This window comes from Leguminivora glycinivorella, chromosome 21 (genome assembly GCF_023078275.1).
Source record: "Leguminivora glycinivorella isolate SPB_JAAS2020 chromosome 21, LegGlyc_1.1, whole genome shotgun sequence".
Classification (NCBI taxonomy): Eukaryota; Metazoa; Arthropoda; class Insecta; order Lepidoptera; family Tortricidae; genus Leguminivora; species Leguminivora glycinivorella.
In genome coordinates this window covers 2912444-2937536 of record NC_062991.1, presented here as the reverse complement: position 1 = coordinate 2937536, position 25093 = coordinate 2912444, and the positions used below count along the sequence as shown (strand labels likewise).

Genomic DNA, 25093 nt, shown 5'->3' with positions numbered 1-25093 from the left:
TACCAAAAATTCTGCAATATAACATCGATCAGATAATATGGTATCCCAATTAATGTTATAACCGTTTCTACACAATTACTTATTGGTAGATATCTATTACCTCACAGATCGGGTAGGCCTAACAAAAAACAATAGTTTTTGAAGTGCAATAACTTTTCAATCTGCAAGTTTTCTAATTCTCTAAACATTCTTACTGGGATATTAATGTATGTATTTAGAATCGTTTCCTAGCATTCAAACCAGTTTTCATCTGGAAAAATACACACTGCAGATTTTTTTTGTGGCCTGATCGGCGATTGACCCTAGTCGCACCTGATGCAAAGTGAAGACAGAGTCTAAGATGGAGCTCACCGATTTAGTAATAGCCACTCTTGTTTTAAAGAGACTAAGGGCCTATTTAGATGGTACGAGAACTCGCATACGAGTTTTATTACATTGCGGTATTTGATGGCTGTGCAAACTTGTACCTACCCCCGTTGTTGTAACAGCCCGCAATGTAACTAAAATCGCATGCGAGTTCGCACGCCGTCTAAATGAGGCCTTAGGTCGTATTTTTCTGGGTACACCGATGGTGGGAGCGCATTCCTCATTTTGTTATCACAACTGACACATAAATTTTCACCACCCACATAAGCATCCTCAGTCCTTACGTAACACCCAATCTTTAAACCCCTAAATTGGCCTACTTTCAGAAAGGTTAGATAAGTGCCGAGTAAACACTCTGAGATTCCCAGGAAAACCTTTAGAGGCAATAAAACTACTTTCACGAAGGCAAGAACCTTTCCTAAGGCTATTGGAAATATAGGGTTCTGATAGCACAGCTCACACATCGAGCGAGATGAGCGCTCAGGTGTGTAAATTTAATGGTATTCTCAAGAACTAAAAAAACCGGCCAAGACCGTGTCGGGTTACGCTCGGTGTAGTTTCCCGTATTTTTTTTTTAAAACTGTGTCCAACCTATCAAGATCAAAATAATTTTCCCAGAAAGTCTTTATAAAGTTCTACTTTTGTAATTTTTTTCATATTTTTTAAACATACGGTTCAAAAGTTAGAGGGGGGGGACACTTTTTTTTTACTTTAGGAGCGATTATTTCCGAAAATATTACTTTTATCCAAAAACAATGTTAGTAAACCCCTATTCATTTTTAAATACCTATCCAACAATATATCACACGTTGGGGTTGGAATGAAAAAAAAAACAGTCCCCACTTTACACGTAGGGGGGTACCCTAACAAAACATTTTTTTCCACTTTTTCTTTTACCACTTTGTCGGCGTGATTAATATACATATTGGTACCAAATTTCAGCTTTCTAGTGCCAACGGTCACAGATTACCCGCGGACGGACAGACATGGCGAAACTATAAGGGTTCCTAGTTGACTACGGAACGGACTACGGAAAAAAGGGGAAGATTTATAGTTCAAGTACTAAAGAAGGGGGAGGACTAGAAAAAAATAAAAATAAAAAAATGTTTAAATCTTGTGTTATTTTGGGAACCAGAGATTAAAATGTTGACACCAGGGAAACGGTGTGGACCAAACTTTCACAAAGTGAATAATTTTTGTTTACTTCTTTACCCCGAACATTCGTCTGCTCGTTTGCTGCCTATATCATAAAAGAAATTTCTAAAGCATATATTTCGGGTGGGTTAGCTATAATCTTTTTCAAATTTCTTCGTTGGCATTATGCTGAAACTAATAGCTAATAGCTTCCGTGACCACTGGTGATGAACTCAGTGTAAATTATCTTTATTTCGTTTCGTTCGTATTTTTAACCCCCGACGCAAAAACGACGGGGTGTTATAAGTTTGACGTGTCTGTCGGTCTGTCTGTCTGTCTGTGTGAGTGTCTGTCTGTGGCATCGTAGCTCCCGAACGGATGAACCGATTTAGATTTAGTTTTTTTGTTTGAAAGCCGAGTTAGTCGGGAGTGTTCTTAGCCACGTTTCATGAAAATCATAATTCATAATAATTTATTGATAATTTAAAATTACATGTCCATGTACTACTACTAGTTACAGTGCGTATTAACATTCATTTTAGGTATTACAATATTTTAAACCATTGGTTTCACATATCTTGTCACAATAATCTACTAAACAACTCCTTGTGGTGTAAAATCAGTCCACTATGTCGCGGTCGGGGTTTTTTTTTTAATTTTAATGTTACACGCAAACTATGTACGATATTTTACACTTCAATAAATAAATGACAGTACTGTTACTAGTAAATTCCATTTCTAGTTAACGCCATGACTGGCAACCTCCGGTCACCCCGCTCATCCAATGAGCTGCGGCGGCCTCGACCTGCCGGACCAATAAGAATGAGGACTGAAGCGCCACAGTTTCCCCTTCGCGTCACTATACCTTCAATCACGTCAATTCGTCGCTCCGTTTTGCCGGACGGACAAACAAACAGACACACTTTCCCATTTATAATATTAATATGGATGCTCTGCAGTATACTTCGTTTCTTTTAAGATTAGAATTATCTGTCAAACGGGTAAACAAAGAAGCAGTGGTCGTAGACCTTCCTTCTTCGATTTCGGCCGATAGCACTGATTTCTTGGAACTTATGTACATAGTATTGTTTACCCGTTTGACAGATAATTCTAATCTTAAAAGAAACGAAGTATAGGTAAAAGCAAGGTGCACGGCACTAGCGTCCCTTTTTTTTTCTAACCAAAATCTCTCTCCGATACGTGTCCTAGACTAGAACCTATTCATTGTATTGAAAAGCCATTAAAATTGGTAATATTTTAAAAACTGTTTTATTTAATGTTTGGGTTCCGGCTCAAACATAATGTCTTTGTTTTTGTCTCAGATCACACATTTTCATTTTCATTTAATAACCAATACATTTCATTGAGTGGTTCTATTAAAATATCATCAAGCACTTCAAAATATTGATCATTCAATATTCATTGGTTCGGTTGATAAGATCACAAACTAAGTGATTACATTGCATAATATATAATGTGTTCACATGAATATATTGTGTCCATACGAATCAATGTTTCTACGTACCGATATATTTTAAACTTTTTCATACCAGGCCCCGCAGCCGAATAGAATTTCTGCGACGCGAAACGAAAACGAAACGCCGCGAAAGGTAGTCTGGCTCTGTCGCGCCAATACGCAAGAGCGATAGAGATATATATCTACGGGCGTTTCGTTTCGTGAGCGTTTCGTGAGCGTTTGTGCCATTCGGCTACGTACCCTGATTTTTTTATACGAATCAAGGCGACAAGCGCCAAGTCAAAAAGAGTTCATGGATCATTCTGTCACCATTAGGCCAATTATTTAATGAGTTCAAGATGAAAATTGACAATTCTCTTGACTTTGGGCGCGTCTTGCTGCAAATGGTTTAACCCTGTACAGAGCAGCGTAGTGGTACCAAAACGGACTGGCCAGCAATAACATCATATTTTTTTCTTATCCAAAATTTTTACCATGAGGCTTAATTTAAAGATCTTTTTTAATAATCTTACCCTTGATCATTAGAAGTTTTGGACATGGACAAATTGTAAAAACATTTCCCACTCGCTCAACCAACGCCAATCCAATTCGAATTTCAACAGCCCTAAATAATCGCCGAAACGAACAAGACTCCAAATCCGTACAATTCTCGCCACAAATCGGAGAATTCTGGGAAACCGTCGTTCACAGCTCGACCGGGGATCGAACCCGCACCTGGTTACATAAAGCGATTACGTACAGATGTGGGCGCGTGTAAATGGTTGAATTTTGAAGTCGATTTCGGGATACGGGGGAGAGGGATTGTTTTGAAAAATATTTAGACCTTTGGCGGATTTTCTAGTGGCATGGTTTCAAAGTGCTTATCGTAAGCCTATTTCTTCTTCTTCCTCCTACCCTTATCCCACGTTATGTGGGGGCAGTATTTGATTAAAGCATATTTTGGCTTTGACTGTGAGCGAGTTAGCAGAATGTGATCCGAACTTGTAAAAATATCGTCCGTAGGAGCCGTAGAACTATTTATATGTTAATTTACGCACTAGATCCGATCTCCGTCATTCGATTTCTTTCCGTCATTCTTCAAAAGATTACTTTATCAAGTTACCATAGCAACCGTTACCATGGTGACAAAGAAGTATTCCCCTAAGAAATAAAGGCTAAACAAAGTTTGTTTCTGAATTATCTCCAATAAAAACTTAAACAAGCTAGAAATATAGCTCCCCGGTCTAAATAGGTTAAGTGACTAAGTTGTGCTAAGAAACTTAAGCTTTTTATCACAAGAATCCCGGGGATGTCAACGGCTTGCAGTTTTCAAGGTTGCCACAAAGGATATTCACTAGAAAGATAAGATTTATTATTCAAATAGTTATATTTCAATGCGCTCAGGACGTATGCCTGTATTCCCAAAAAAAAAGATATTAGGCACACGAAACTGCACAAGTTTTCGTTCCTATCTTAGCAATTAGAGGGTCAAAAGAAAATGAAATCGTGATATTGCAGTGACAATTGGCTAGCCCATCGCTTCACAACTGACCCTTTATCTTACAGTGGAGTTATAGAGGAGGACACAGAAATTAAGGGGTTGAAAGAAAACGAAATCGTGGTACTGCAGTGACAAGTTTCTAGGCTATCATACAAATCACACACACGCCATATTTCTCCGAGGAGGGAAGGGGTTGATCTAGGGGTAATATATCACGTATTTTAAAGTTTTAATGGAAATGCACTATTGTTACGTGGCAGCCCTAAGTCGCTGCAGCCGAGACTGTACGGAGGTTGATAAAAATGTCATCTCCACGATTTATATTGCCCGCAGAACGCCAATGCATTTTGCGGGACATATTTTATGGGTGGATTTAGATGTCTAAAACTTATTGTTCTGCTGGGTAGGATCTAGATTGAATTTTAGGAGGAAGGTTAGGGTCTACAGATAAACAAAGTCTAAACCTCTAAAGTTAATGACGTACGAGCAAAGCAAGTACGCGTACGGCGACTTACAATCGAAAAAAGTCGTCGAGCCATAAGTACGCGTACTTGCTGACGTTCGACTAAGTCTTGCTCGTACTTCTATCACCCGCTTTAAAGGTTAAAAAAGAAATTAATAATCTGAGAATAATATTCATGATACTTGAATGTACAAATATGGTTCCTTGCTCCATTCATAAGTAGTTGATCATCATCATTCATCATTCTCTTGCCCTTATCCCAGTCACTTGGGGTCGGCGCAGCATGTCTTTCTCTTCCATACATCTCTGTCACTCGTCATCTCATCATTAACTTGTTTTAGTTCCATATCATGTCTCACACAGTCCAACCACTTCTTCTTCGGTTTTCCCCTCCCGTTACTTCCACCACCTTTCACATTCATTCGTAATACCTTTCTCGTCACATGCCTTTCATCCCTCCGCATTACATGTCCATACCATGCTAGTCGATTCGCTCTTACTTTTTCAACAATCGGTGCTACTTTCCGGCTTCCTCTGATATACTCATTCTTTATTTTATCCATTCTTGTCACGCCACACATCCATCTTAATATTCTCATCTCTGCTACGTGCAATCTCTTTTCATCCGTCACCTTTAGGGCCCAACACTCTGATCCATACATGAGTAAGTCATAAGTAGTTCATATACTGAATAAAATAAAACAATTTAAGTTACCAATTTCATAACAAATTTTATCTACACTCCGCTGCTTTTTATTATTTAACACTTTAAGTAGCTTATATAAAACTTCAAAACACATGTTTTAGGCACTTTAATTTATTATTTGCTATTAAATTTTAAATTTTTTTTAAATCTCTAGTTCATAATTCTTCTAAATTGGGATCAAACCAAACGTTTATTCAAGAGAAAAAAAAATACAAAAAAGTTTTTATTAAAAATTTACATTGGAAAGGATTTGAGGAGTGAATTATATGAAAGACTGAACATAATACTTGTATGACCTTTGTCTATATTTTCAAGAACTTATTTTCTTCTTTTTATTTTATCTACAAGTATATTAATGATTTCGGAGAAATCGCCTCATTATTACCGACGAAAACTTTTATCTAATTAAGGTACACAAAGTAGACATTCGAAGACCAAGTCGAAAGAACACTGTGCGTAGCCGAATCAAACGCTCACGAAACGCTCACAATAATATCTCTTCGCTATCTATCTCTATCGCTCTTGCGTATTGGCGCGACAGAGCCAGACTACCTTTCGAGGCGTTTCGTTATTTATTTATTTATTTTTAACGTGTTTTCGCTCATATTGATAACTTCATCATCATAATCATAGGCCTTTGCGTCTATTGCAGACGATTTACACGTTGCTGTTTCGACAACGAGTTTGATGGAGGCTGATTGACAAGCGGCGTGACCTGCCAGATTTTTGACAGATAAAACTCATGCTACCGGCATAACTTCACGTTGATAATTAAATGAGTTTCTTTTTTTCACCACTTGTATGAAATGTGATATTTTTGAAAAAATGTATGCTATTTCTACTCAGAATCACTAGCTTTTTCAATCCTAGTGGTTAAAAAAATTGTCCCAGACGATTTTTTCTTATTTTGTTACCATTTTCAGTACATGTTGTATGGGGTAACAAAAGAGGAAAGTAACAAAAATGTATGAAAATTCTGGGACATTTTTTGTCTCCCAGTGAGATTGAAAGTACTCGTGATTCTGAGTACAATTGACCAAAAATTCCCTAAAAAAATCAAAATAAAAAAAACAAGAAATGCTCAAATATCACTCTCATGTCAGAATAAGTTTCGAAAGCACTTGACCAGTATCAAGAATATTAAAACTTTTTGAAGAAAATTCTTGTACAAGATATAAAAGGTAAATAGGAAAGACAAGTTCGAACGTACTAATTAATAATTATAATTGGCAATTTGTTAAGAAAAGTGAAATAACAAAAAAATAATTAGTTACTTACTACTTACGTATTTTTTTACATGATGCTGGGTCGAATAAAAAGTCCGTGCATTTTGATATTAAAGGAATAATGTAAATATTTGACGTATCTGACTAGAACCAACTATGCGACCCTCTAGAAGCTTCGGTAGGTAGCTTAGTTGTTTAAGAGCGATTGGGCCAGTATTATAAAGAATTCATGTTTTAACTTTGATTAAGAGATGAACCCTTTCAATATAAAATCTATAGTAACTTACAGTTTAAGTGCGTTTTCACATTATCCGATCCGATATCGGATATAGGACCGATTTCTCATACATTACAGGCGCCATCTTGATTTTTTCAATTGAAATCCTTCCTACATCCGATATCGGACCGGATAATGTGAAAACGGACTAATGTACAGACGTATTTGCTTAATAAAAAAATGTACATTGTCCTAAATTTTTTTTACGAATCCCAAATACCTGTTGTCATTAATTCTAAGGAACAAAAAAAACAATGCAAAGCTTTAAATGAAAAGGCGTACTTGCAAAAAACCATATCTATATTCCGTTCCGTACAAATAACAAAAAAATGTCCCTTGCGACATTTTTAACGATAGTTCTATATAAATTCTAGGCAATATGACGTAAGCGCCAATTTTCACTAAACTACAGCGCGACATATCAACTACAGTAGGAAAAGAGCGTAAGGAACAAGATAACTCCAGATTCAAATGACGTAAGCGACAGGAACATCTCGTCGTTTACGCTCTTTTGTTCTTGAACTATTCATGCCCCTTAAGCCCTTTTTTTAAGGTTTTATATGTTACCTTTGTACATTTTAACTGATTCTTTTGACGAAAGCTACCTGGAAAACGGAAAATGAAAAGTCGGACACAAAAACTCTTTTTTCAACAATGCTGCAGTTTTTTATGTATGCCGGACTGTGCGCGGTAAATTTGATTTTTCCGTGACAATTTTATTCAGAATAGAAATATTGTAATGTAAAGACGGTACGAGGGATTTAAAATGAGAGAAAGCTCTTATCGCTGGTTCTTTAAAGTGAATGTGGGCAATGTGGGAAATGTGGCTAATAATTTCGACGGCGTTCCTATTCCTAACAATAGCAAATGTAACTAAGTACCTACTTATTCAAATAGGTGATTTAAAATAGATGTTAAATATCTGGAGCTCGACTTAGATATATGAAATTATGGTTTTAAACCGGTTACTATATTTAGTTTTGGCGATTTGGCGCGCATCACTTCAGGCTATTACTGAACCAGTGAGCTATAACTTCGGCCTTGTCGTCCTTCCATCAGGTCCGACTGAGGTCAATCAATGGCCAGTTTATAATAAAAAAAAACTTTTGATCTGAGTTTGAGCATTGACTTTCTGGACACTATGAGCCTTCGGACCTACGCGGAGCTCAGTCTTCGAACTTCACTTTTATACACTTGTATTTTTGTATTTTGTTTGAGCACAGACTTCCTGGACGTTTCGAGTCTTCAGTCCTATGCGAAGCTTCGCTTTTAGACATTTTTAACTTTCTACAAAAGTATAAGGCTAACTTTTTACTACGTTTTGCATTCCCCAATCAGTGTAAGTGATCTTCAAGTTGTTATTACGAGTAAAAAGACAAAACCCACCACGTTGCTATAAAGATAATATCAAAACATAACAATTATGTTACATAAGAATCGGGTTTTTTAGCGATTCATTCTAGTGATCTTAGGTCCTAATTCTACAATATAAATGGAAGTACTATATTTTAATTTATTAACTGCTAAAGTGACAAGTAAGTTGAAAGGTAGTAAAATAATTGACGCCTTCATTAGATATTCAGTACAGCATTGCGGTCTGTCGTGTGAAGGAAGGGCCCTTTCTGACTTGTGCCCTATTGTGTACAAAATGTATGTGTTTGAATTTATTCAGACCCTTGCGAGGTGGAACCATTGAACGTGGCAGCGATAAGTTACGTACAATTTATTTGATTTAACATTTCAGATTCCCGCGAATCTGATTTTTAATTTATTCTAAAATTGGCCATATATAACCAAAATATTACATAACACATAATAAATAATAAAGATACAAAATGCTTAAAAGGTATTTGTGTAATATGTATGTATGTTCATTTATTGGAGGAGTAGGTCTTTAAGATTGTAGTAGTAGTAGTAAACTCTTTATTGTACAATTAATAACAAAAAATACAGCAATTACAGTAAAGAACAGTACAAAGGCGAACTTATCCCATTGAGGGATTTCTTACAGTTAACCTATTATATTGTAAATGCTGATATGTATAATACAAACTTCAATTAAGTAATTACTTTATTGAATTTATAACTCTTTATTTTTATTACTTTAATTACTGAATGAATTATTATTTTATTATTATAACGTTATTAATTAAGAGTGCACTATAATAAATAAACACACCCCTTAGTTTCGTAAGCTCTCTAAAAAGAGTTGTTTTGTTTGTCTTTAAAAGTTGGCGCCCAACGCGGGACCAAAAGTTGGCGCCCAACGCGGGACCAAAAGTTGGCGACGAGTTAATATCTATTTTAGGCAATATTATTGATAACGTACATAAACTTTAGAGAACTTGATTTCAGATAATCCTTCATAAAGTAAAGTTTAATGATTGTTATATTAATCAAAATACACGATTCGTCTTTTGGCCATATGAAGTATGGAGCTCTTTAAACATGGAGTGCACAGATTTTTAAAGGGCCGGCAACGCGCAAGGAACACCTCTGGTATGTAGCAAGTGTTCTAGGAAACGGTGACTGCTTGCCATCAGGCAGACTGTATGCTTGTTTGTTACCATGAGGTATAAATTCTAGTTATTACCTCTGTAAAAGTATATAAAATCTAGCTCTAAAGCAACTCATAAAATTTTCAGCAACATTAGTACGTGGATAATAGTTTGAGAGCTTCCAATGAACCGAAGGCTAACCTTATTCTCCGTAAATAATGTAATATCATCCCATCTACGAGTTTCTAAACTAACTTATGTCACAAATTGATATAATCATTAATCATAATACTTAGTTTGCTCTTTGCTGGTTAAGTTTACGAAATTATGTTTGAAATGTTCGTAATATGTACCAAGACACACACACATGAACAAATTCATGTACCTAATCAAATCTCGGCTGGAATAAAGGATGCCCGGTAATTAATATACATGCTTCTATTGTCCCGGAGCCGTAAGTTCCTCTTTTTGACACATGACAGCGTCCACAAAACGTAAACTCGCATGACCTAATGAAATTTCAAATAAAATCCTGTAATAATATTGAAAAAAATCTAGTACTTAAAAACAATATTTCGCTAACTTGAAACATAATCTAACACATGTTACATTTTTGCGGATCTTTGTTAGTGAGTATTTTACGATATTAATTTAATTTATCACGCAGCATTTACTTATTACGTATCATTTATCATTCATTTTTATTTTTAAACTATACACTGGTCAAAAAGAGAAATAAAAAAACAAAGTGTGATGTAAAGCTGCATTTTTGGTATGTTATTTGGGGTCCTTGGGGGAATGTAGGACTATATTTTGCAAGCAAAAAAATGGTGTGCTAACTTCGTAATTTAAAAAAAAAAGTAAAAAAATCAGACTTTTTTTGGTATTTGCCGTTTTATTAAAAAACTATGCATTTTTGGTCAAAAGTTGCTTTGTAATGTTGAAAGCGCATTAAATTCCAAACAGTTTGACATCTTTTGTATCAATGTCCGTCAAATATTTTTTGAGATATGAAGCGTCAAAAAAAGAACATTTTTCCCCTTTCTATGAAAATATTCATTTTGCTAATATTTTGAGACAGATATCAGCAAAACAACTCAGGCTATTACATAAATTGTAAAATAAAAATGTAGAAAATTTCACTAGCTTTCATTTAAGACCAAAAGTGTGCCAGTTATTTAAAAAAATAGGATTATATCGTAAGTCTAGTATAACTGGATCAGAAATAATCGGTGGATGGTAATGGCCAAATGGGATAGTTTACATATATTTACAGGAGGTGTAGCGGAGAATGAATTATGATTATTTGGGGGCTGTTCAAGTATTACTCAGTCACATATTTGCGTATATCAAATCAACATTTATTTAGTTAGTTAAGTTTACGGTCAAAAAGACCTCAGGATCGACGCTTGGCGGAAAAAAATATTTACGAGTAGAAAACCCTCATTAATTGAATCAGATTGTTCCGAAATTGTTCTTGTACGGACTGGTTTTTAAAGCATATCACTGAGGGTCAATAACATCGATGCAATCTCACGAGCGTTGTCGTTTGTCGTGGACGTGCCCGAATCATAGTATTCTCCGTTTAACGAAATATCAGTACATAGACTACATAGTATGTGTTGTATTGCACGCGCAGGTCTCTCACCGCCGCGCAGGTGTAGTCGAACCATAACTCGACAGTATACACTGAGGAACAGCTGTCTTTTTGCGCTGTCACTAGTTTTGCGTTGTCACTACATTTGGCGAATCTTCTAGCCAACAGGTTTGCCTTTACTGCGGTGGCTCGCCTCTGCCTTTCTATGTCCTCCTGGTCTTTTAAACTGGACAAGATGTGACCAAGATATCTGACTTCGTGTACTCTCCGCAATTGAACTCCATCAAGCAAAAGAGGTGGTACATGTGTGGGCATATGTGCTGCCTCCATGAGCATAAATTCAGACTTGTCCGGATTGTATCTCATGTTATGCTGGCTTGCGTATCTCTGGCATTCTGCAAGTATCTTACGCATAGCTCCCACAGATGGTGCTAGTAGGACCATATATTATCGTCTGCATATGCGATGTGATTTATCATTTGCCCATTGATGGAGCAGCCAACCTCGGTACTGGTCAAAGCCTGCGACAGCCCATCCATGTACACGCTGAAGAGAGCCGGAGACATACTGCCTCCTTGTCTCACGCCACAGTTTAGCCCGCTGGCTGTGGACAGAGTTGACTTCCATCTTACTACGTTCTTCTGCTGGGAATACCACTTCTCCAGTATCTTAATAATTGGCGTGGGCGCTTTCCGTTCCCGTAGTTTATTCCACAGCAATCGGTGGTCAAATACAACTCAAGTGGACTTTCTATCACTACAGGAGTTGTGCCATCAAGATGCAGAACCAGGACCCTCAAAAAGGAAAAAGTAAAATGTAACTAATTCTGTTTTATTTTTCTAATTTAGGCCACTAGGTGAGTGTTTTATTGTTGTATTATTGTGTCGACTTTTTGTTTATGTTATACTAACAGGTAGTTTTTAAAATATCCAATAATGTATAAGTAGTACTTATACATTATTGGATACTTATATTACATACTTATTAAGTACTAACCATTATGGGCCCTTTGTTGTCTGATATAATAAATAAATTAAATTAATTTACTAAACTTCAAAATTTTACTGTATTTTATTTCTTCATTAGTAATAGTCAAATCGATGCAAAGTTAGCTTAGACAATTTTATCAGATAAACGGATATCAAAGAAAGTAAGATCGAATAGATAACACTTTCAACCTAAAACTTTTAGCGTAAACTAATACCTTAACCAATCTACCAGACTCTTGGCTTCTCTATTTATAGATTTTTTTTTTGTTTACCAAAGTAACTATTCTTCTTACTGACTTTTACTTGCACTAAAACTAAAGCAAAATAAATTTATACAATGTTGTATTGCAATATATATCATATCATGAAGTATTTTTCAGATATTTGTCCAAAAATATTGGCAAAACGCTACATTTTATAAATGCGTCAAAAATTAACCTTTTTTGACGCTTCATATCTCGAAAACTATTTGACGGACATTGATAAAAAAGATGTCAAACTGTTTGAAATTTAATGCGCTTTCAACATTATAAAGCAACTTTTGACCAAAAACGCATAGTTTTTTAATAAAAAAATAAAAACCAAAAAAAGTCCGATTTTTTTACTTTTTTTTTTAAATTACGAAGTTAGCACACTTTTTTTTTGCTTGCAAAACATAGTCTTACATTCCCCCAAGGACTCCAAATAACATACCAAAAATCCAGCTTTACATCACACTTTGTTTTTTTAGCCGATTTTCATGTAAGATTTGACCGGTGTACTAGTGCTGTGGCAGAGTCTGTGATTTGGATTCAAATGACATTTTAGTAAGTTGATAGAAATCGTATATTTGTTTAAGCGCCTCCTTACATAGGGCCTAATCGATTCAACCAATTCGTAAATAATCGCTAGATTTGGCAAACGATACGTCTTAGCCACATGCCAAATCGCAACATCCCTCAAAACAAATGTATCAAAAATGTGAACTTACAGCTCCAGGACAATAACCAGGCTAGTCCAGAAAATGCACTTATAAATCTAGTCGAAAGTTATGTGGTTTTCGAAATCTAATTCTTTCCATCAGGCGGGTCGTATACCTGTTTGCCACCGACGTGGTATTAAAAAAATCGAATTTTCCAATCTGTAATTCTACAATTCCGTCCTCTTTAATAGGAAGCACTTTTTTTACTTCAGATAATATTCTTGTTTGTAATAATTTACATGTGTACCTTATACCTTTTTAGAATCAGAAATAAACAAAGTATTTACTTTATTAAATTTGTAGTACTATTGTCCATAGGTACATTTTTAGTTACAACTCACAAATGATCTTTGACAAAAAACAAAGGACTATAACGCGAAAGTCTAAACATCAATAAAAAGGTCTCCCTCAAAAGAAAATGATAATGATGGTAACCAAACCCAAGTCTAAATTACTAGAAAGTCTTGGCGAAACGAAGGCTTCTCAATTGACGTGATTCCGCGAAATTTCGGCGTAGTAAAGTGACCTTGACCCGACTAATAAGTTCCTAGCAGCAGTTTCTTAAAGGGCGATTCGAACAAACGATAAAACTATATACTTAGATTGATATCTGGATGATATCATTAGGCACTGGTCCCACTGCGAGCTAGTAAACTATGAGCTATCGGCTATAAAAACGAACAAAAGATAAGTAATCCCGCGTAAATAAAAGTGACACGGCGATGTTTATAGTTACTCGCCCAGCGGTGAGCTATCAATAGTTTCTTATTTGCAAGTGCGATTTTGTTCGAACAAACGATAAAACTATATACTTAGATTCTGGATGAACTCATTAAGCAATCGTTAGGTTTCCTCATACTCCCCCTTTTTGTTGTGGTGGCAGCGTGTGAGCAAGGACCCCGCTAATGATGGGGATTTTCAGAATTTGGAACCCAAAATTAACGTCATTCGTTAACAAAAATTAACTCGCTGTCAGTTTTGTGACGATAATTAAGTATGAAATTTCAATAAAAATATTATTTTTGCATAAAAATAAGAACGTCCTCATGAATGTCACGATACGCATTCAAAATTAAAAAGCACCTTTTTACAAGTCAAAACCCTACGCCATTTGAACCCTTAAACCCCTTGAAACCCTTCTGTCGCCCTAATCAACAGGTACTTTTACAAAAGCACAACGGACCCTAGTCCTTGACGCACCCTCATATGACTCGTTATAAAGGTAGGGGACCGTCGATTCCCCATACAAACTGTTGTTCTCATTTTCCCCTCTGAATATTGACTCTAGGAGGTAGGCCATAGCGAATGATATTCCGCTTTGGCACAGCAAAGCGGTTATCATCTCGCTCGAATCTAGAGCAGATATTTAGTTTTTTTTTATGTGATAGGAGGCAAACGAGCAGACAGGTCGCTGATGGTTTCGCCCATGGACACCCGAAACACCAGAGGTGTTGGAGGTGCGTTGCCGGCCTTTAAGATCGTGTAGTTTTTAAGTTATTACTAACATAATATGGATGTATTGTTGTCCGAAATAAATGCTTTCATTTCATTTCAGAGCCCAACTGGGGAAGTAATAATAATAATCATAATCAACGTACCTCCGCCTTACAGAAGACCACAGCCAAATAGCACTAGACTCTACTCATAGTGTTGTTCCTGCCGGTAAGGCTGCCAGAGCTCAACGAGGGTGCAGTGTGGTGGTGACGGAAGGACCTACGGAACTAATTCGTTCCGACTATTGTCCTTTTGAGTCGTCGGCAACCCAAACCCTCCGTAGAACTTGTACAATCTTTTTTGCTGTGTACTTAAAACGGAGTGTACAAGTTTCTAATGAGTTGGCATTGCTCACGTGACACTCCTTGAGTTCTAGGCATCTATGGGTGACGGTGACCGCTTTCCATCAGGCGGACCGTATGACTGTCACCGACTTAGTATTAAAAAAAAACTTTAACACAACTGTTTTATGCAGTTTGATGTATTTCGGGCATAACTACATTAAATTGAATAAAAATATTTCCAATAACGTCATTATTCCGGGAGGAAAATGGGAACTATGATTGTATGAAAAGGTTAATCGTCCCCTTCCGTTTTAAAAAACGGAAGGGTTAACTTTTGAGCACCTCCTCAAATGGCGTTGACAATAGGTTTTATTTGAGGTTTAGAATCTTACAAACGTTTTTTTTTCTAATTTGAATTGAATATGCTTGATAGATACAATGCGAATAAGTAGTAAGGTTACACCGTTCATACAAGTATTTTAAAGAGTAACTTGATATTTAAATCCAGAAAAATAATTATCTTTTCACCATACCAACTAGTAAAGATCAATTTTGCTATTCGAAAACAAATTGCATTTTATCCACAAGAGTGCAAAGTAATTTTATACAAATTTTAACTCGATGCCTTGATCAGGTTCGTAGAATTGACCTATAATTCCCTAATTAAATAATTATTTTGAATCATAATTATCATAAATATTGAATAGTATATGATTTATTTTCTTGTTTTATATTTAACTAGTATTTTTTTTATCGTGTTGGTATGGTGAAAAATTTCGTGTTGCACTCGGTAGCAAAGTTTGTTTAATGTGAATTGAAACTCTCGCAACGCTCAAGATTCCACTTTTTGAATTTGGATTTTTTTTAAATTGGAATCTTTCGCTTGCTCGGGTATCAATATTGGCACGTGCGGTTAAACAACGACTTTGATGCCTTGTAAAACAAATAACTATTACTGTATTGTATTCAGTAAGTTCTTCCATGTTGGTACCACTTTTCAGCAGCGGCTGATCCATACAAGCCGATTCCCACAGGCTTGCCTAAAATTGATTAGGTACTAGTAAAGTAACTAACCTACCTTTAGGTTTCTTTTTGCTCAGTGTTGCCTAGCAGAAATTTTCACGCCTTCGTTGAAGGGTGCATCATTTGTGTGACGGCCGCGGTCGTTTGTCTTCGTGACGCATGTGACGTTGCCGAATCAATTTTCGTTACACAATAGGAACCGAAACATACGCGAAAAATACTAAAATATGGTTTCTTTTTATCCTAAATGTTTTAGGTAAAAACGGTAGATGCTTACGTAATAAATAGTACTTTTCAACTGGGACACTTTAAAACAATCCGGATTACGCAAAATATTCTAGATTTTTTTTGAAATAACCATACCAATACATTATTTTTGTGTGTGTCTGTTTTTTCGTCCATCTTTCACGGCAAAACGGAGCGACGAATTGACGTGATTTTTTTATGCGGAGATAGTTGAAAGGATAGAGAGTGACAGAGACCAAGTTTTGACTCTTTTTAACCCCCACTTTCCTAAAATGGGGGGGGGGGGTGGAAGTTTGTATGGGGCATTCCGCAAGTTTGGAATTTAACACGAGCGAAGCTACTGGCATAAGCTAAGCTAGTTATATTGTAAAATAAAACTATGGAAACGGATTAAATCGCGTATAATGAATTTAAAATACATCCCGACGTTTCAAACTCTTTACAGCGTTCGTGGTCAACGGGTGACTGAAAAAAGCTACCCACATACAAGAAAATCATCACTTTATTTCATGAGTAACTATCGCGGTAACCGAAGACAATATTAGTTATATTGTACTTTATCTCCACATATTACATGCAGGAAGCTAAAAACCCATTGATATTCAAACCGTGTCCGCACCAATTCGTCCTCCTGAATTCCTGATTTACTGTCCATATATCAATGTGAAAGATGGCATTCTATGACGATTCCAATATCGATGGACGATAGTGCAAATGTTTGTGTTGACGTTCATTTGAAATATTAACGCTCACGGATTTTTGTGTGTTTATGTATTACTAGCTTTTTCCCGCGGCTTCGCTCGCGTCAGAAAGAGACAATAAGTAGCCTATGTCTCTCTCCATCCCTTCAACTATCTAAACTTAAAAAATCACGTCAATTAGACGCTCCGTTTTGACGCGAAAGACGGACAAACAAACTGCAAACTATTAAACGAAAATTACAAGCTCTCTACAATACAATACAATACAATACAATCCTTTATTGATAAAATAAAATTTTACACGTCAGGTACATTGGCATGCTTACTGCTAGATTAAAAATTACAATAATTATTAATAACGTAGATATATTCACTTGTTCCATTAATACTTTAAAACGTTCTTTTGTTTAGGTAATAATTGCATCTTTTCCTTTCCTTATGCTCTCAAATGTTTAGTTTTGGATAAGTAACATTTAAAAAACAGACTGTGATTTTATGTAACAAATGAAACTCTAGGTCTAAACTTTGAAAATATTGTATAAGTACTGTTTGTAAACGACTGTATGTTTCTAAAATATAATAAATAAATAAAGTAAAATTAATGATTTTAGATAAAATATACTGAAAAGCACCCAAATTATTAGTACTTACAACAAGGCACAAATTTCAAATGTTTCTTGGCAACTTAGCTCTGTTTTTTTTAATTGCCATATTTTTTCTACTGAAAGAAAACATTGCTTTAGCATAATAACAATGTCAAGAGTGAACAGGCATCTTCTGGGCGAGCTCACTCCATCGTAGGCCACGTCTTTGCCTTTGGCTAGTCTGTGGTCAAGAGTAAGCCCATTTATAATTTAAAAAAAAACCACAAAAACAGATAGAAAATAAAAATATAAACTTAATCCTGAGACAAAAGTCCTCATTTTCATAATCTGTAAGTATTTTTAAATTCTTAAAAATACTTTAAAACACAGAAACTACTTACTTACGTCCCAGAGCTTGTTTTTTTCCAAATTATTATTGTTATTAGTTACAGCTAATTTAAAAACTAGTAACTTGTAAAACAAAATTTATTTCATTTTAGACCTCTCAGTTTATTTCATTTCATTTCATTTCATTTATTTATTTTATTAAACAATACATGATTGTGTTTGAAATTACGGACTTAAAATAGACAATATAAGACAATTTGTATATAATATATTAATTGAACCTTTGTCAATTAATATTGAACGTAAAAACATTCGTTTATTAGTTCATAGTCATATTTTACATTTATTAGTTCACATTCAAATATCGTTCAATCACAATGCGAAATTGAATTATATTTTTAGTTCAAATATAAACCGTTCTATTCATACTGAGTTTGTTTTAACATGCACGAGCAATTTCTATTGAAAATTGAATATTGAATTGAAGAGTATTGAACGAGTGTACGCGACAGTACAGACTAAATTAAATCATTTGCAATATGTTGAATGTTTTAAAAACTGATCAGCTAAATAGAATTTTGCTCGTTTTGTATAAAACTTATAAAATGTCAATAAAAGATAAATATTATAAATTAATAAACGATTTCTTAAGGCTGTAAAAAGTACTTTACTTCGTGAGATGACGAGTTAAGAATTTTGATCACCAGTTCACCACCCCCTTTTCTGCCGCGGGTCGTTTTGTGGAATATGGGTAACATTGATTGAATGAATACACATATAACCGATCGGAGCTGTCAGTACCATAGCATCACTTTATTTTCTTTCAACCCTTTGCTATGAGTGCTACTGAAGCTTTTATGTGCTCTGCCTACCCTTATACGCTGAATAAAAGATTCATGTTGTGCTTTTAGAATATTGTATACATTCAACGTATTTTTGGGCTAGAATTAAATGAGAAAATAAAACTAAGTCTCAAGAAAAGTTGGGGAATTAGTAGGACTATAAATGTAATATATCGTCACTACTAAAAAAACTTGTATCTTCGTCTGCCAATGAAAAGAAAATTGTAGTACTTAAGTATGTATGGAATGCATATAGACTTACTGCGTTTTAACTTTGAGGAACAGCGTGAGATACGAGATTTTTTTTAAAGTAGTGACGATATTTAAATATGTTTAAGGAAATGGATTACTTTATAAAAAAAAAACAAAATCCCCTAAATGCGTAACTGAATGAACGGCGCAGTTTTATAATAGTACGTAAAGTGTACATAAACTAACTGAACAAGACAAAAAGAACAAAGTCGCTAGTTCCGTAGTTCTGAACTCTAATACCCGAATAACTATCTCGATCCTAATCCCCGGTTCCACGGGTGAAAATAGTGATGGGACAATATCGATAACTTCGACTTAAATCTAAGTTAAAATTTCGATAAAAATTTTCAAGGGATGATCGTTGATCGCACATGTGGAAGGAACATAATTACGTTAAATATTAATAATTCATACTAGAGATGGGCCGAATATGGACTTTGCCGAATACGAATATTCGGTCGAACATTCGGTTCAGCTCTTACCGAACCGAACATTCAACCGAATGTTACGCCATATTTTTAAAGCGGATGTTCATTAACACAATTAAATGATTTTGTGTTACATACATATGTAACGATTATCACTGTGTTATTATGATTTAGTGTACTATAACTATGTTATTATGATTTAGTGGATAACTAAAACTTAGTTAAAACCACTCTGAACTCTTCTCAACTCTTAAACTACGGTTTTTTACATATTTTGATGTATTAATTATCTCTTTTTAGTAGTTCCTTAGAAAGCTACTAAACTAGGAGCTTATTATCCAATGGAATACGTAAGATCTTCATTAGTTACTTACATTGTTTATTCAGTAAATATTCGGCAATGCAACCAAATTATTCGGCTGAATAGGAACATTGAAAAACTTACCGAATATGCCGAATACCGAATATTTACCGAATATTCGGCCCATCTCTAATTCAAACCATATTTTCAAAGCCAATATGCAATCAGTAAAATAATCAAATCAATTGGAATTTGAACGGATAAATTATTTACTAAGGTATTATTTACTAAATTATCTAGAATCAAGAGTAACATTAAAAAAATAAGGTGTTAATCACTTAAGTGTAATATGTATAAATAAATAAATATTACACGCAATATTAATATTTGTCAATTTTAACACACATCATATTCACCCTCTGCTGTTATACGGAGTCTATCGACAACGATTTTACATCACCAAAGCCTCGCCAAATCCCCACATGTGTAAACACGCCTTAACAATGAATCTGCAAATTGATTCGGCCGGTCTGCATGGGCCCTATACATTATTCATCTATTCCGAAATGGACATACGAGCATTCCTCGCTAGATTCTTACCTATGCGACTTCAGCGTCTAGGATAAAAGTAGAGATAAGCCTAAACCACAACATTTAAATTTTGAAAAAAACCCCGATTTTCATCAAAATATGTTTAAGAAGGCGACTGTGGGATATGGGTTAAATTGTGGCGTAGGCGAATGGCTGGCAACCTGTCACTGCAATGTCAGTCATTTTCTTTCAACCCCTTACTTGCCAAGAGTGGCACTGAAGCTTTAGTAGTTTCATGTGCTCTGCCTACCCCTTTATGGGATACAGGCGTGATTGTATGTATGTATGTATGTATGTTTAAGAACACACCAGACTAATTCAGCTTTCAAACAAAAAAAGTAAATAATAAAAAAAAATCGTTTATTCAGTATAAGAGTAAGTTTACATTTTTCTGAGTTGGAACCTCTTTTTAAGTAACAGTTTTAAAAAAAAAACTAAATCTAAATTTTGAGGGATCTCTTCCAGTTAACCTCTCCTCTCTTCCAGTTTTATTTATGTAACTAAAGATACAGACATTACAGACTAGTGTTTTTTTATACTACGTCGGTGGCAAACACGCATACGGTCCGCCTGATGGAAAGCGGTCACCGTAACCTGCAACTCAAAGAGTGTCACATGCGCGTTGCCACCCCATTAGAAACATTAGATTAGTGTTGTGAAACATCGATTCCTCAGTGACTACCGAACGTTCAACTAAGTTTAGCTAACTTGTTAGTCATTCCGTTTAGTTCAACTAATTCCATTCCACTAAGATAATTCGCTATTCCATCAAATTATCAAGAATAATCCGGAAATCCGGAATTCCGGACGGACCGGACCGTTTTCAAACGTTAACAAATTAATTAAGAGAGAAAAGATAAAAGCACTTGGGATTAAATTTCTTCTTTAAATAGGGTTTGAAAGTATCTTCAATTTTACCTCGATCTCAAAATAAATTTTGTTAATTTTTAACAAAAGGACGGGGTGTTATAAGTCTGACGTGTCTGTCTGTCTGTGGCATCGTAGCTCCCGAACGGATGAACCGATTTTTATTTAGATTTTATTTGTTTGAAAACTGAAATAGTCGGGACTCGGGAGTGTTCTTAGCCATGTTTCATAAAAATCGGTTCACTATGTCGGGGTTTTTTTTTTAATTTTAATTTAATAGGGTTAGGTTATATCTTATACAATAATAGGTACCTCTACGTAATAATGCACTTTAAGTATTGCTTTGTCTAAAGACACGCTGGTGGCTTAGCAATAGATTTATTTAATTCAAAGCGTGAGATCTTTCTTGAATAAGACTGGATTTTTGAAAACCAAGTCACGGGTTCAAATGAATTTTTTCAAACACGTTTAGAAAAACTCAATGACTGAATTAGTCGATCTTATTTGTAAAATTTGGACAATTTTGATTACTAAAACAGGTAAATGTTATGATTCGTATACCCTGTACTACAAATTTCTCAGACTACATTTTTATTATAAGATTTTAAAAAAGAGTAAACATTAGAGATGCTAAGACGAAATCATTTTTTTTCAGAAATTACCTTATATTAATATTTCTTTGAAAATCTACATCACATCGAAATAATTTTTGTATTTAATGAATCTGCAACGTTTACTTAAATTGCTGTTATGCCTTAGTGATTATAAATTGCTATTATTTATTTTTGGCAATTTTTTGAAAACGATTTCACCTACAATTATACCCTTTTGGACATTTTCTCATATTTTTAAGCCAAGAGAAAAAGTCGCGTGATATATATTTTAAACTACTTTTAATTTGATCGCACATCACGGTGATCCGGTTGCGATTTCAATGTTTTTCACACGAAAGTCTTAAGTATTGCTTTGTCTAAAGATCCGGTATCCGGCGAATATTCAAAAATTGGGGTTCAAATAGTACCGGATACTCGAAACTTATGTGTGAAATGTTATTTGATATTTTCCAGTCGCTCTTTGGTAAAGGAAAACATCGCGAGGAAACCGGACTAATAAGGCTAAGTAGGGCCTTTAGGTTGGAAGGAGATGGCAGTATTGGCAGTAGCTTTCGCAAAAACTAGAGCTTCCGCGAAATCTCGGGATTAGTTGTCAAAGCGGACATCAGACCCTTTAGCACAACTTGCCTTGTCGCGCGCGAGTCCATACATCAAGCGCGACTTCAAATATGGACTCGCGCGCGACAAGGCAAGTTGTGCTAGAGGGCCAGGTTAGCATTAGTACCTTTGGCAAAAGTCTGGATAACGCAAGGAAGATGATGATTGTTCTGTGCGAAATTACACTGGCCATCCATACTAATATTATAAATGGGAAAGTGTGTGTGTCTGTTTGTTTGTCCGTCTTTCACGGCAAAACGGAAGGACGAATTGACGTGATTTTTTAAGTGGAGATAGTTGAAGGGATGGAGAGTGACATAGGCTACTTTTGTCTCTTTCTACCGCGAGCGAAGCCGCGGGCAAAAGCTAGTAACTCTATACCGTAATACACCAGTTTTTACGAAAACTATAATTTATCGTTTAAAATAAAAGTCAAGGGTATATAAAAGATGCGACGCACAGTCTAAACACAATATTTTATTAAAAATAATATTTTTCTTAAAATATTTCAGTATAATGTACAAAAACCTAAGCTTAAAAGCTTTAAATATTAAAAATTCTACATCTACGATACATAAACTGAATATGAGAAAAAGTCCAACTAAAGGCCGGTTTAGACGGTGCGCGAAATCGCATGCGAATTTAGTTACATGTCGGACAGTTGATGTTACATACAATACGGTATTTGACTGCATCCATACTATTATAAATGGGAAAGTGTGTGTCTGTTTGTTTGTCCGTCTTTCACGGCAAAACGGAGCGACGTATTGACGTGATTTTTTAAGTGAAGATAGTTGAAGGGATGGAGAGTGACATAGGCTACTTTTTGTCTCTTTCTTACCCCCCACTTCCCTAGAAAGGGGGGTGGAAGTTTGTATGGAGCATTCCGCAATTTTCGAATTTAATGCGAGCGAAGCAGCGGGCAAAAGCTAGTTTACAATAAATTATTTCACACCAAGCAAGAAATAAAGCAAGGCAGAAGGTTATTTTTTCTATCCATTTTATAAATCGTACAGAACTATTTAAAAAGAGTAGATAACTCGACCGTCACAACAATTTTTCGCCAACACAACCTGCGTCATGACGCGTCATTGTATCATATTTCATATAAAAATATAAATTAAACATAACAAATTATTTCTAAAATAGGAGCTGATTTCATTAATATCCTTATCGATACCCTTTATTACCTTATTCAACATACGTATTTAAATAAGGCAATGCAAAAAATCGCATGCGATTTCTCGCACCGTGTAAACGCGGCCAAAGTCGCGGAGATTTAAAAAGAAAACTGTCGTCTCAGTAGCCATTAAAGTTGTCAACGCGATGAAGTAATGTCGGACATTTTTTAAAACCCTACGCTTGTGCCATTTGCAAAATGAGACCGCGAGTAACTTGGGAGTTACACTGGCGATGAAATAAAAAGGACACTTTTACTATTTGATGTGTTAATATTATTTTTGCAACATATTGTATCATCTATAAGTTGCCCAGAAGAATCGCTATAGCCCCTGGTGCTGTAGACGAATGGCATTTCTGCAACGCGAAACGAAAACGAAACGCCGCGAAAGGTAGTCTGGCTCTGTCGCGCCAATACGCAAGATACGATAGAGATAGATATCTACGAGCGTTTCGTTTCGTGAGCGTTTGTGCCATTCGGTTACGTACCCTGGTGTTGACTTACAATGCAATATTCTCTTCAATTTCTTTCCTTATGGTGCAAAAATAAATATATAGTGACTTACATAAGTGTTAGGTTTATATTTGACTATTTGTATCTTGACTACCGGTCTGGCTCAGTTTGTAGTGACCCTGTCTGCTAAGACGCGGTCCTTGGTTCGAGTCCCGGTAAGGGCATATTGTGTGATAACTGATGACTATAAGTTATATCACTTAGACTTATATCACTGATAAGCACAGATATTTGTTTCAGAGTCATGGATGTTTTCTATGTATATAAGTATCTATCTATGTAAGTATGTATATCGTCGCTTAGCAGATACACCTTACACAGATCAACTTAGCCCCAAACTAAGCAAAGCTTTTACTATGGCTTCAAGCCATATGGCTGTATTTATTATTTTTAAATTAAGACATATTTATTATAAATTGAAATAGATATCATACACGAAAGAAAAAACGGCAAGGCCCACTGGTGGCCGAGCCGGGAATCGAACCCGGGTCTTCAGCTTACGCGGCTAACGTCTTTACCACTAGACCACACGCCCGTAGTGTGACTACTTGAAAAAAATAACAAATCAAAAATATTCAATAAAATTATTTGATTTGTTCCCTAGTTGTTAAGACATATTTAGTTCGAGACTCGGGTATGTAGCATAGGTACCTATTTTCTTATTTTCTGAGCATAGCTGCGAGTGAGCGAGATGGATGTACGTACATATTGTTAACTATCGATGACAAAGGATGGCAGCCGACGATGGTGAATTCCAAATAAAACTGAGAAATCTATGACACGTGTTTATTCACAAAACGTTTAGATGTTAACACCTTGAATTATTCCACAGTAATGGCCGTCGAATCACATTATTCTAGGCTTTTATATTTTTACCAATTATTAAAAAGTATCATTGCGGGTATATTGGAAATAGTCAATCTAATGTACCCGCAATGTTTAACCATACTAAATAATCATACAATTATTGAAGGTATTGCCATAAATAATTAAACTAAACTACCTTCGACCTTCCTTACATTAATAAAGCCATGAGAATAAGTGGGTACAACTA

General features: G+C 35.4%; 1 protein-coding gene across 1 annotated transcript in view; it reads right to left on the bottom strand.

Annotated features, from left to right (window-relative positions):
* Positions 1–25093, bottom strand: part of LOC125237362 (calsyntenin-1) — a 572807-nt gene that overhangs the window by 39036 nt on the left and 508678 nt on the right.